Here is a 6,792-nt window from a genome sequence, read left to right as displayed (position 1 = left end):
GGCGGCGAGTCGCTGGGGACCGGGTGGGAGTGGGGGTGGGGGAGGGGGGGAAGGTGCCTGGGGTTTTGCGTCAGCTTGAGGGAGGAGTAGGACAGGGAGGGGAACGGGTACAGTGCATGGGCCACGGTGGGGCTGGGTCCCGTCAAACAGGCATGAGTCTGGTGGAAGCTTTCAAACTGCTGCTGCGCTGGGGGGGGGGGGGGACGAGCTGCCTCGGGGGTCCGGAGGCGACGGCGGGGGGGGGGCGTGTCCACCAGCGTCTCGTCTCTGTTAAAAACCTGTTGAATTAATCAGAAAAAGACTGATGAGTCACACTGAGACACTTCTACATCTCACGTTAGTGCTGGACAGACAATGTGACGGATTCATTAAACATCTCGAGTCGACTCTGGTTTGAATTTGTCTTTTTACAGGATTCTGCAAAACCGACTGAACCGATCTGATCGAAACCTGGTTGGATTTAGCTCGATCTGGACACTTGATATGTTGAAATAGTAACAAACATGCCAACGAGTGCTCTGTAGCAGCAGCTGGGACTCACTAATGTGAACCATGACAACAACAACAAGCTGTGTCTCAATTCTGTGGCCGCGTCCTTCAGAGGACCAGAAGGGGGCGCTCTTTGTGTTCCCGGGTGGACGGCGAAGGCAGACCCTAAACGAGGCGGTCTGGTCTACAGAGGATTTCCGTAATCGGTATCATCAGCTTGTCCCGCCGTTTATTGCCGTTTGTTGCCTAGCAACAGGGCTGCAGTTGGACGAGACGAGAAAGTTTGAATGCCGCTTGGTCTCGTCACACGTGCAGCACGAGCTGGTTAAGAGGACACGTGATGCTCAGCTGTTGGACATCTCGTCTCCATTAACATCTTTCACGACGCACAATCCAATTTGATTTACAGACAATACTCACAAAACACAATTTGTCTCATCAAAGTGCGACGTGATGTGCTCTTGTGTCACAATGTGAGTCAGGAAACACTAACACAACAAGCCCGTCTCAGCAGGGACGTCACAGAGACACGAGGGATCCGTCTCTCAGGACGGACAGAGGGACACTAGAACCTCTGGAGGGACTCACCAGAGTCTCTGTTTGTCGGGGATGAAAAGACGAGATTTGACAACTGAATTTAAGAGCAGCCTGAGAAATGAGGAACCACTGGGACGCAACAGGTCTTGAGATGCCTCCTCTGACCCGGGGGGGGGGGGGGTCCAGGTCTGGGTTCTGGGGACACTGGGCTTCAGGGAACAGAGACTGAACAGGTGAGCATCTCTGTGCAGCAGCTCCAGGGTTCTGGTTCAGGCTCTGCTCCCTGCAGGTCACCTCCACAGCTCGGATACAGGACCACCAGGGAGGGTCCGTGCACGTCCTAGTGACTGAAGCCTGGTCCGTGCACGTCCCTGTGGATGAAGCCTGGTCCGTGCACGTCCCTGTGGATGAAGCCTGGTCCGTGCACGTCCTAGTGACTGAAGCCTGGTCCGTGCACGTCCCTGGTCCGTGCACGTCCCTGTGGATGAAGCCTGGTCCGTGCACGTCCCTGTGGATGAAGCCTGGTCCGTGCACGTCCCACCGGTCGCGTGCAACATCTGGACCACCTGAGGTTCAGGACACGGCACGTGCCGCACGGGACCACTTCAACCCTGAGTCTGTGTGTGTAGTGTGTATGTGTGTGAGTCCGTGTGTGTCCGTTAACGGTACCGACACACACCGGAGCCGGCCCCGGTGTGTGTCCGAGCAGAGGCTCCGCTCCTCCGGGCACCGGACCGCCAGCGGTGACGGCCACGGCGCTAATGCTAATGCTAGCTCGCGTTAGCTGTTGACATTAGCCGCGCGGTAATGTGCACGGATCGCTCCGGGTCCGAGCAGCTGACCGAGCTGCAGCGGGACCGGAAGCACCGAGGAGGCTGTTCCCACATGTCCCCCCGCCGCTGGCACCGCGTCGGACCCGCAAACAACTGACCCACCGCCAGCCGAGCTACGTGGCTATAGCTAGCTAGCGCAGACTGCCGTACACAACCAGAAGGGTTAGCATGCTAGCTAACGCGCTAGCAGCCCTTTATCCCCCCCCCCCCTCCCCGGGGCGGAGGTAACGTTACAATCCGTCGGGTCCCGGTTCGGGTCCCGGTCCGGTCCCGGTCCGTGTCAGTGCCGGTGCTCGTGTGTGAACGGACCCACTGACCTGCGGTGTCAGGCGGGCGCTGCAGCAGGAAGCCCTCGGTGCTGGAAACGCACCCGACCGACCTGGTGAGAGCTGCAGACAAACATGCACACAAACACACACACACTGACACACACTGACACACACACACACTGTGAGTCACACACTCGGCGCAGGAAGCGATGTGGAGCCTCTCCTGCTCTAATCCATCTGCTGCAAGAACCTGCAGCTCCTCACACACACAGGACGGGGAGCAGGACACACACCTGCACGGACACACACACAGAGGCATGCACAGGCACACACACGCACACACAGAGGCATGCACAAAAAAACACAGGCATGCACACACACACCCATACACACAACAGAATGCATGCACTTCACCGTCATAGCAGATTTAATACACTGCTGTTAATTTATAACACGTGTACAAGCATCTTTGTGTACTTACACTCAAAGCTTAAAGGTCCAGTGTGTAACATTTAGGTGAAAGTGATCTATTGAATATAAAATCCTCCTGGTGATGTTTTTCCATTAGTGTGTTTTGTCTACATTATAAGAATTGTTGTTGTCTTTACCCCAAAATGAACACTTCATATTCACTTTCTCACCACTAGATGTCACTTAATTCTACACACTGGTCCTTTAAAAGGGGCAAAGTTGGTATATTAAAGGTCCAGTGTGTAGAATGTAGTGACATCTAGTGGTGAGGTGACGTGTTGCAGCTGAACAGCACCTAACCTCACCCTCGGATTCCAAACATGAACGAGAACCTTCAGGTGTCATAAAAACTCAAAAGGTTTAGTTTGTCCAGTCTGGGCTACTGTAACAAAAAGAACATGGCTGCCTCCGTAGAGAGGAGCCGCTCCTGATGTTAAAATAAAGTATTTATATATACATTATTTAAACATAAATTATTTAAACATAAAGGGCCATTCAAGAGTCAAGAAAACAACAATTTAACCTTTGACAAGAACAAGGAAATACTACAAAAAAAACGTCTAACAGGGAAAAAAAGAAATTATAGTTGTAATGTTTGTGTGTTTCTATATCTCCTTATGCATAATGCACAAATACAGCTAACTTCCTTATGTCTATTGTCTATAGTTGTATTTATTTTACACCTTCACATGTGTTCTCTTCTCTTGTTCTACCTTGTTCTGCTTTAACAAGGGAAGCTCCCGGTGTGGGATCTTATCTTAAATTAAAATGTGTAGGAACTTATGTAACATATTAAATACACCATCATGGAAAAGATTACAACAGTGCAATTAAGACAAAGATGCATAGTAGAGTAGAATGGATGCCTGAATGCGTTGATGACAGATTGAGTGTGGAGGCAGGTGTCCAGGTCGCACACAGGGTTTGTGAATGTGTGTTTGTGAATGTGTGTTTGTACAGTGAGTTGTCGTGTCTGTGCTGCAGCCGGGTCCTGGACCGGTGAACTTCAGTGACGCTGGCAGCAGGTCTGCAGGTCTGAGCTCAGCGTGGCGCTTGGAGCTCATCGTACTTCCAAGGGCAAAGACCGGAGGTGAGTGTAATGCAGCGCTGCCCGGACCAGGAAGGATGAAACAGAGGAGATGATCATCATATTAAATTAAATCAGTGCTCGAATCATGTCTGATTTTAGTTTTTCATCAAGAGCCATTAGGGTTGCAAAATTCCGGGAATATTCAAAGTTGGAAACTCTCCATGGGAATTAACGGGAATAAACGGGAATATACAGGAATTAACGGGAATAAACTGGAAATGTTGTGGGTAATTTATACTAACTGTATTTACCTTGTCATATTCAGACATAAATATAAACATTTTGTTGTGTCATAGGCTGATTTGAGCCCTGAGGAAACTTTGGGCACTTGACTATATGCTTCTGCATCGTTGTGTCATTCTTAACATAGGTCTTTGCACAGTATTTGCAAATGTACACAGCCTTTCCTTCTACATTGGATGGGGTGAAATGTCTCCACACATGAGAGAGTGCACGTGGCATTGTTCTGTAGAATAAGATGAGAAAAAAGTTTGTAAAAAAACACTAATGCAATGCCAGAGATATAAATAGTTAGCCAAACAATTGGAATCGTCTGTAAACATATTTTACAATTGATGGATAAATGAATGGAAATAGTCTAGATGAACAGATGAACAATCCTCAATCAGCATGATAATATATTTTTCCCAGTAATATCATGGAAACTTACCTGACTAGTCCTGCACTCTACAGCAGGCCTCAGTAGCCCTGCTGTAGAGTGAAGCATGCTGGGAGTTATCTGTGCATGTGATGGAAGAATGCACAGTGGAGGGTTGAAACTCAACGTTCCATCCATCTTTGAAATAGAGTTTTGAAGGATGTTTTTATTGCTCAGAGTTTTATTTGCGTATTTTTCCGTTTCCAGAAAGTTTCCGGAAATTTTCCGCCCCTTTGCAACCCTAAGAGCCATGAATTATTCCCTGAGAAATTAGGGTAAGTGTCAAAACACCCGTTATTTTTGTTGAGTTCTCTCTCGACCCTTGTTCCAAGTTCACCAAGTTTTGAGGAAATCCGATCAGTAGTTTTTCCAAACAAACCAACAAACGTGGGGCGAAAACATAACCTCCTCCGCCGAGGTGTTGATCAGCCTTTCAATCCATTGATCTGTCAACAGAAAATTAACCTGCTTATGTTTTATTACTCAGTTAATCGGTCTCTGATTCCAGCCTCAACTCCTTCATACAGAGAGATCCGGTTAAATTGCTTTTCACAAACAAACCAAGCCGCCATATTCCCATCCCGGTATTCTGGTATCGGAGGAATAACCCCGTTTGTGGTTCAACTGTAAGATATCAATCCTCAAACACATTTTTTTGTCTTGAGAGTTTGATAACGACATATTTTCCCCTCAATACATACCAGCCAATGTACGGGTATCTACATTTTTTTTAAATCCTTACTGGAGGGTATCGGAATCGCTCTTCAACCGAACCTTAAAGACGTGAATCTCCGTTAAAATCACCGTGTGAAAGGGATTCTAAAAACATTAAGTTCGAGGACACTTTGTTTCATAATTTTCTGACTTTGGCAGATTAAAACCATTTAATCAGTGACTCTAGAAAAAGTGGTACGATAGGTAATACTAAGTTATTTTTTAGTACTAATATAAAATAGGTGTTGCATGTTAGTGGATTGACTTCAACACTGATCAATTTCCAGGACCTTTTGAAGACTAAATAAGTAAATTAATTGTAGAAATGACCCAATGAATAGTGCAGTAAAGAGTCATCAATAATCTACGTCGCTCCTCAAACAGAGGAATCATGACTCGTGTGAAGCTTTCAGCCATTTTGTTTGGTGCTGTAATAATGTCCAATAGAAATGTCTTTAAATTGTCCTTCGAAATCCACAGCACCTCGTTTCTCCTGCTGCAGAATTTCACAAAAAACACTCTTATGGAAATTCACATTAAATATTCAAATCATTCCTCCTCCTCCTCCTTCCTCCGACACCCAGCCGCCTGCGGTCGGAGCTGTCGACGGTTCTGTGTTTTATGCTGAGTCACAGAACTCGTCAACAGAACGGCTCAAACTTCACCAGACGATAAATCCCGCTCGTCTGTAAGTTCCCGGTGCTTCGTGGACTTTATGCAGATTGTTGCCGTTGCTGCTGTGTGAACACTTTAAAGAAAGAGACACCAGGATTTACTCCACGACAAAATATAATTTAATGAATTCACTTTTCACCGTGTTGTTCACAAATCTATATTGATGTAAAAAATAAAATAAAAAGAGGAAAATATCTCAGCACTCTCCTTTCGTCTTAATGTAAGGCATGCAGTCTGGACAGAGCTGTGGACAGTGGAAGCTACAGGAGACACACTCGGCACAAATACACACAGAAGCGCTCGGAGTGTCCACGCGTTTTCTCTTGGCCCAATAAACATTTATTCTTTGCACAGACAATGAGGAGAAGTGGGGATTCATCACAACACCAAAAGTATAGTAGTTCACAAACAGCAACAGGATACACTTTCACTTTCTTTCGCCGGGGGCTTTTTTTCTCAGCTCTTGAGGAATAAATGGAACGGTGCAGCTGGAATACGTTAATATGTGAGTTACACTGACAGTTACACAGACCGGGGGGGGGGGGGGTTAGTAGCTTAGCACGTAGCGTGAGCGCGTCGCGGGGGGGGGCGATGGTTTTAACAGCCGTGACTCTCGCATTCAACCCTTTGCAGCGAGCCCTTGGGTCCGGAGCTGGAGTTTCGTCATCAAAATGCTGCAGTTGTAACCCTCATATAAAAAGTGCAGACATTTTGTCTATGGTGCAAAATCCTAATGACCTCTGGGATTCAAAGTGGCCTCAGTTATATAAATACAATTATATATTTGCCTCCATATAAAAATAAAATTAGCAATACACAAATATTGCACGGCTAAGGAGTTTAGATTTTATCCGATTATCGACAAGCTATCGAGGAAAATGTACAAACATGGAAATAATAAAAACCTCTGGTGCTGTATAAATAAATATTTAGATACTCAGTTTTAATTCCCTACGCATGCAGCATGTCTCTCTGGCTGTGGAGGAGGAGGTGGTGGTGGTGGGCCAGGGGGGGGGGGGCAGAGGTGGAGTCACGGCTGCCAAGGGCAGATGGAGT

The sequence above is a fragment of the Limanda limanda genome, chromosome 2, assembly GCF_963576545.1.
Source record: "Limanda limanda chromosome 2, fLimLim1.1, whole genome shotgun sequence".
NCBI lineage: Eukaryota > Metazoa > Chordata > Actinopteri > Pleuronectiformes > Pleuronectidae > Limanda > Limanda limanda.
The sequence above is the reverse complement of the archived record's forward strand: the minus strand, read 5'-3'. Positions refer to the sequence as shown.